Raw genomic sequence first — 7,244 nt, 5'->3', positions numbered from 1 at the left:
CTTAATAAAACGTATTAGTTTAGATGTCTGATGTAGACTGATTTTAAACACATTATTATTTGAAAAATATGAATTTAGAAATGATTACGAAGATAAGACCCAATCAATCAATATACCGTGTAGTCAACTTCAAATCTTCAAATAAAGATACCAACTTTTGAGATTATATTCATTTAAGTCAGTTAAAATGGTATCAATTTACAATCACTCTTACATTTTATTTGAAAAAAAATCTCAAAAGTGAACGTAAAACTCATAATTTTGTCAAATAGACCCCTAAAAGTTTTTAGCTCTATTATTTTTACGATAATAGCATAAGTTTTTTACTAGCTCGATAATTAATGTATCAATACTTATTATAACGAACTATTTAGACTAATCGACTTATGAAAATTTAAAAGCTCGATTGACTCCAAGATCAATTGAATTAAAAGAAAGTCCCAACTTGATACATTTTTAAAAGTTCAATGCACAACCCTAGCATGTACCTAACATTTTCTATCGAAGAATTTGGCATCTATTTAATAATTATTATGAACATCATCAATAGAAAAGAAAAGAAAATATAAATAAAACACTTTACAAAGTATTTACAATTCAAAGAAAAATCAATCTCGTAATAAATTTTTAGATTTTAATTAGCTTTATAATATAAACAATACATAAATAGTTTATCAAAATTTTTTTATTTAAAAAAAACTTAAAAAATGAATTAAGAAAAGAAATTATAAAAGGAACCTTATCCAACGAAAAGACGTATTGAAACGCGAAGCATCCAGACAAAGCCATGGGAGTCGTCTTTGTAATTCGCAAGCTGCAACCCAACAACAAAGACAACATTATCCTTCTTCTTCTTTTTTTTTTTTTTTTTAAATTTTAAATGTGAAAATGTTTCTCTTTAATAATAAAAAACTTACTAATTATAATAAAATCGGGCCTAATTTTTTTATTACTTATTAGACTATATTTTAAAACTTAGTCCTTCTAATTATATACATATGCATTTGTCGTATATTTCCCTATTTTTTAGGAGTTTAATCGATTTTGACAAATATATAATTAATTTAGGAGTTCTATATACATCTCCATCAATTTTTATTTTCTGTATTAAAAAATTTCCTATGTCACCGATACTGATATAATAATTATTTATAATTTATTTATTTTAAATAATATTTGTCACATTTTTTGTCTTATTATACATATACATATATATATATGTGTGTGTGTGTGTGTGAACTTTTATTTATATTATTAATTAAAACGAGTTGAATTGAATACCATGATAGGCTTGTACATGAATTATTGAAGTACTTTCATGCATTTCTTCAATATATATATATGTGTGTGTGTGTGTGATTTGTGAAACATATATTTAATGTAATTGATCCTTTGTATTAACAAATAAATTAATGAACAAAAAGATTGTTAAGTAATGCCTCTACCTTTCTTTAATTATTATGGTTTGTAAACTTTACCATTGGTTTTACTTTAATTCCTGTATTTTTTTTTTTAAATACTTAATATTAGTTTTTTTTATTTTTAATAAGTTTTTAAATTTTAAATTTCAATTTTATTTCTTTTATCAAAATTGATTGACTAAACAATAATAATAATTTTCATGCTACGATGAAATGAAAAACATTATACATTTTTTCATAATTTCAGAATATGTTAACAATGTTAATTTTAATATTTGATTGGGAGTACATATACTGAAAATTTGATACTACATGAAATCAGATAGCATTAAATTTATGTACCTTTGCCCAAAAAAAAAAAAAGGAAAAAAAAAAACTCAAAATACATCAAATTAAGCTAGATTGTTCCCATGTCAATTAATTTGAATTAGATATTGTTTGACAATTTAAATTATATTTTATGTTTTTCATATTTACTAAATTCACTATAATTCATTAATTAATAATGTTAAAATTAAACTTTGAGACAATTATATTGAAAATATTGTAGTGGAATTAAGTAGAAAACATGGTTGAAAGCTAAGTATATAAACATAATTTGACCTAATTTTATACAAATTTCAAATCCCTATTTATACCCTATTGTAAAGAAGAAAAGAAAAAGGATTCTCAAAAGTTGAAAGAGAACAAATAGATTTATATATTAAAAAAAAAAACCCTAAAATTCTACCGTATAAACCTTAAATTAGAGAAAATGACAAAGGAAAGAAAATGAAAGAAAAAAACATTTAGAAAAAACTTTCAAATTGGGAATTTGATATTTGAGAAGAATATGTTGCTTTCTCAAAAAGGATTTGCACATCTTCATCATAATAATTCAGAAAAGGAGTGCTATTGCTCTTATGCTTTGACAGGAATATTTGATTTTTCTTTTTCTACATTAAAAATCTTTAGTCTTTTCTTTTTTTTTTCAACAATTAAATATCTTTAGTCCTTTCTTATAATTATCATGCATGTATTTTAGAAAGGTAAAAGGAACATCCAACCGTATCTAATATAATCTAAACTTAATAAATATCCAAAGTTTAACTATATTTGATTTGATTGTAGAGATATATTGTAAATTAATCATAAGAGAAAATAAGTTAATGGATCAATGATTCTATTGATTGTGACAGTATAAATATGATGATGAAAGTTTAAAAGTAAAGTTAAACAAAAATTTTGATTATAAAATTAAATGAACACACCTATGATATTGTACCAATGTGGTGGGAATATAAATTTATGGTTAATTAACACAAAATTTCAAATAATTGTTTTAAATGAAATTCTTTAAAGTTGTTTTTTTTTTCAATTAATTAAGTAATTAGCCTATGGGATGTCACAATGGTGCCCAATTGCTCAACATTCTTTTTCAAAAAGAATATTTATCTTTTAAACTTCTAGAGCTCTCTAAGGGTTAATTAGTGTAATAATAGTGAAAGCTTGTTAGTTTCAAATAATCCTTTGCTTCCAAATGAATTGCTTTTCTAAGATAAACATTTTGAAAAGTATTTTTTATTAAATAAATTATTTGTATTTTCTATCTTTCATCCTAAAATTTTGTATTTTATATCCTCAAACTAATTCTATTTACACCTAATCCTAGGATGAAGATAAAAAACAATTTCATCTTTGTATTTTGTTTTAGAGTTTAGTTCTTAAAATTTTACTTACGCTTAGAGTTTTATGATTTAAGGTTTAGTATTTTAAGGTTTGACCTATGCATGATAACGATTTCAAACTTTGGCCACTTCAGAAAAGAAGAGACTCGTAGCTCCATCTTCAGTTATCTTCTCGATCCATTAACTCGTTTTCTGTGTTTCTGACAAATAATAAATGTAATAGCAATCGATCATAACATGGATAACATCCAAACAATCGAGCTCCACGACAAGGTGATAGAGAAGGACGACAATCCCCGTTCTAAAAACATCAACATCATTTTCTAGGATTTCCAATTTCCCTTCCTCCTTTTTAAGGTTAAATACAAAAAAAAAAAAAAAAAATATTATAGTCTTTCTCATCTTATCCTTTAAAGCAATTTCTTCAATTAAAATTAAAACTAAATGCATATGATTCTTTTCTCTCTCTTTTTTTTCTTTGAAATGCCAAGCTGGAAAAATAATAAAGAGAGAATGAAAGGTGACATGAACCTATCATATATAAAAAAGCTAATAATAAAAGATTGTGAGATATTTTGATATCAAATTGATCAAAGTAAAATATATGCCAAAAGTCAAAATTCTCCCCAAAAATATCAATCCACCCCTTCTTTAATTGGGTTTTGGTTTTGGTTTTGGCATCTCCTTTTCCCAACCCATTAATTTTATCTTTCAAATTTAAAAAAAAAAAAACTAAATAACATTTTTTTTCCCTTTCTAAAAATACAAAAAATAATAATATTAATAACAATGAAATCTCATGATCATCCACTTGCTGACCCTTCTCCCTTCCCCACCTATTCTCATTGCTATTTGTCCAACAAATATGCTTGACCCCATTCTTAGGTTTTTTCCTCCTCATCAATCACTTTAATACATTATTCCAAAACATATACATTCTTATTCTTATTCAAATATTATTATTAAAAAAAAAAAAACATACAATAACAATGATAAAATTTTAGGGTTTTTCCCTCCCATTTTCATATAAGTAATTATTTGGTCCATGAATTTTAATTTGTAGTTATTAAACCTTCGTACCTAATGTGTAATAATTCAATTCTTGACGTTTCACACGTGACAATTTAGTTTATAAATAAATTTGATTGGTGATGGATTTATCTATCTATCTACCCTTGGTATGAAAGTTCGCTAAATCTTAATAATATATATTATTGTTTGGGGTTTTTTATTCTTCAATCATGATAGGAACTAAACTGTTATAATGTAAAATATATGCACTAAATTGATACTATTACAGTTTAGGGACAGTATTCTGTTGTAATTTAAAAAATAGAAAGACCAAAATGCTACAAACAAAAAGTTAAGTGACCAAATTATTACTCTCATAATAGTTCAGTGACCAAAACTATTTTTCAACTTCATTTTTAAGTGGTCGATATGAAATTAGTTTAGCGGTATTGAAATGACTATCGTATCTAAAGACAAAAAGTTTAATCTTCACCCCACAATCGTTGCACTTACAAAACTATATTTTGAAAAGTAATATAACGATAGATGTACATGATTTGACTAAGAACGGATAATTTACTGTCACTTCACCGTCATAATCTATAGATCATTTTATATATAAAAATATATATATTTTTTTTATTCATTTAATAGTATGCCTACTATTATATTTTGCTTTATCTACCATGTAATTATCAATGCCGATAAATTTCCATCCATGCTTGACTAACAATATTTTGTCACTTCATAGGGACCATTCATAGAAAATTACTTTGATGATGGGACACATCAAAGAAAATGAAATTTCCTTTGAATCCTTATTATGTCTACTTCATATGATTTCTCATTTTATCTTCTCAAATAAATGCTTTTCGTTCTCTTAACAAGAAGCAGAGATTTGAATCTTTGACATGTTAAAAATTTTTAAAATCAACCATGACTCTTAGTTAGAAACTTAGGGTGAGAACGTAACTCAAAGTGATTTTAGCATAAGATTTTACTCCAATAAGGTAAAATATAAAAATGGTGATGAAAGGGCATTTGGGAAAAACTCTCTCTTAACTATGACATGAAGCCCATTACTTGATGCCATTGGCCCAGTATAAATATGCTGTACGGCCCATTAGTTGGAATATTGCGGCCCAATTCTTGATGTGATGCACGGCCCGTGGCTTTGAATTTTAGGAATGCACTCGAGCCAGCCCATTACTATGTATGGGTTTTCTCCATCTATTAAACTTCAAACAGTGTATCCAAATTGGGCTCACAAGAGAAAAGGTAAAATAGGAGTCTCACTTTGGAATCCAAACGACAAATTTCATGAATGTTTTATTTGTTTTTTTATTTTAACCTAACATAAAAACTAATACATGTTGTATAATCTTACTATATGCTACTTTTAATCATTATACAGAATTGTAAACTAACTCAATCTATAAAATATTATATTTTCTCGATTATGGAGCCAACTGTTCATACGAGATTTTAGAAGAAATTTAATTCGTGAAATTAAATTTTGTATATTGATTGATATAGTTGATACAATCTCTAATATTTATTCATTTGATTATTTCTTTTACATATAATTTAAACTTATAACTTTTTTATCTTCGGTCTTCAAGAAGTTGTAGTTGCAAGTCAATTCGAGCTTCGATCTTTTGGAATTTAAGAAAAGTTTGATCTTCCAAGTTTTCGATCTTTCAGAAGGATGATCTTGAGGTTGATAATGACTTGTATGTCTTGAAAGCTTTCAGAAGTTTTTGTTTTCAATTCTTCAGAGCTTCGATTCTTCCTTTAACCAAAGATCTTCAAAATGAATGGGAATCTCTATTTATAGAGAATCTCTATGGGTTTTAGGTGGTTTGGGCCCATTTGCTTGTTGGGCGGGCTTAAGCTTGGGCCCATCTGTCTGTTGAGTTTGGGCTTAGGTCAATCTGTTTATTGGGCTTGAGCTTAGGCCTATTTTCTTGACAGGCTTGGGTTCGAACCCATTTGCTCAACAGGTTTGAGCTTGGATCCATTTGCTTGGTGGGCTCGAACTCGAGCCCACTTGTTGGTTAGGTTCAAGTCCATTATTTCTTTGGCCCAATTTTTCTTCAGGGGTTTGAACTAGGTTGGATATTAGAAAACTTGACTACCCAAATCCAATCAAATTATAATTATCACAATTTTGGTGTGATGACGTGGCGTGATTTAATTGGTCAAAGTTTCTTGTTCAACATCAACTACCGACAAAATTTGATTTTCAACTTTCCGCCCAATTCGAAGTTTTTCTTCTCATTTGGTCCATATAGACCACAATTCACGGTTCGTCTAAAAAACTAAAATACTGAAAATCCCAAGTTTATACATTGTCCACATGCAAAACAAAAGTAATACATCTTTAGTTTGACATGTCAAATGCAAATAATCCTTTTTCAAATACGACCAAATCGAGTCTAATACAACTCAACCAAACTATTAGATCAACTTGATTCAATCTATTTTATTTTTTAGTTCCCTCGTTGCACTCGTGATAAGATTTACGAGTCATCTAATAATTTTACAGCTTCCCTTTTTGCTAAGTTGTCATAATAATTTTCAAGATATACACACAATAAGGGGGAAAGAAAAAAATGCTATTAAAAAGGGTAAAAAAGATAGGACTGTACAGTTCAATTTTATTTACGAAGAAGGTCACAAATCCATCCAAATAGGAAAAAGGACAATATGTCTTTTTTTCTTTTTCCTAAAAAGATTAAAGATTCGTCTCTCTTGCTCCATGTTTGTTGTTGATTTGTTTTCAATTTATTTATCATCATTTTTTAAAATGTAGAAAACAAAATAGTATTTTAACTTATATGATAATTATTTTTCACAATAGTATAATAAATATGATCTAAACAATGTAGATATTCTTTTATAAAATAAAAAAAATATTGTACACATGTGAAATTTTAAAACATCTCATTGGGCAGTCACAAGACTGTCTAGAGATACCTTTTCAAATTACTATGCAAAAATTTCAGAAGTTAATTAAAAAAAAAAGTTTGTTTATTTACTTTTTATTATTTTGAGATCATGTCTACAACTCATCAAATTATACAAGAAGAGTTGTTCTTTGGGTTATTCTTTGTTAGCTTAACTAATTTAAAAATATTTATTG

Source organism: Cucumis melo, chromosome 3 (genome assembly GCF_025177605.1).
Source record: "Cucumis melo cultivar AY chromosome 3, USDA_Cmelo_AY_1.0, whole genome shotgun sequence".
Taxonomy (NCBI): Eukaryota; Viridiplantae; Streptophyta; class Magnoliopsida; order Cucurbitales; family Cucurbitaceae; genus Cucumis; species Cucumis melo.
Note: the sequence above shows the minus strand (reverse complement) of the source record.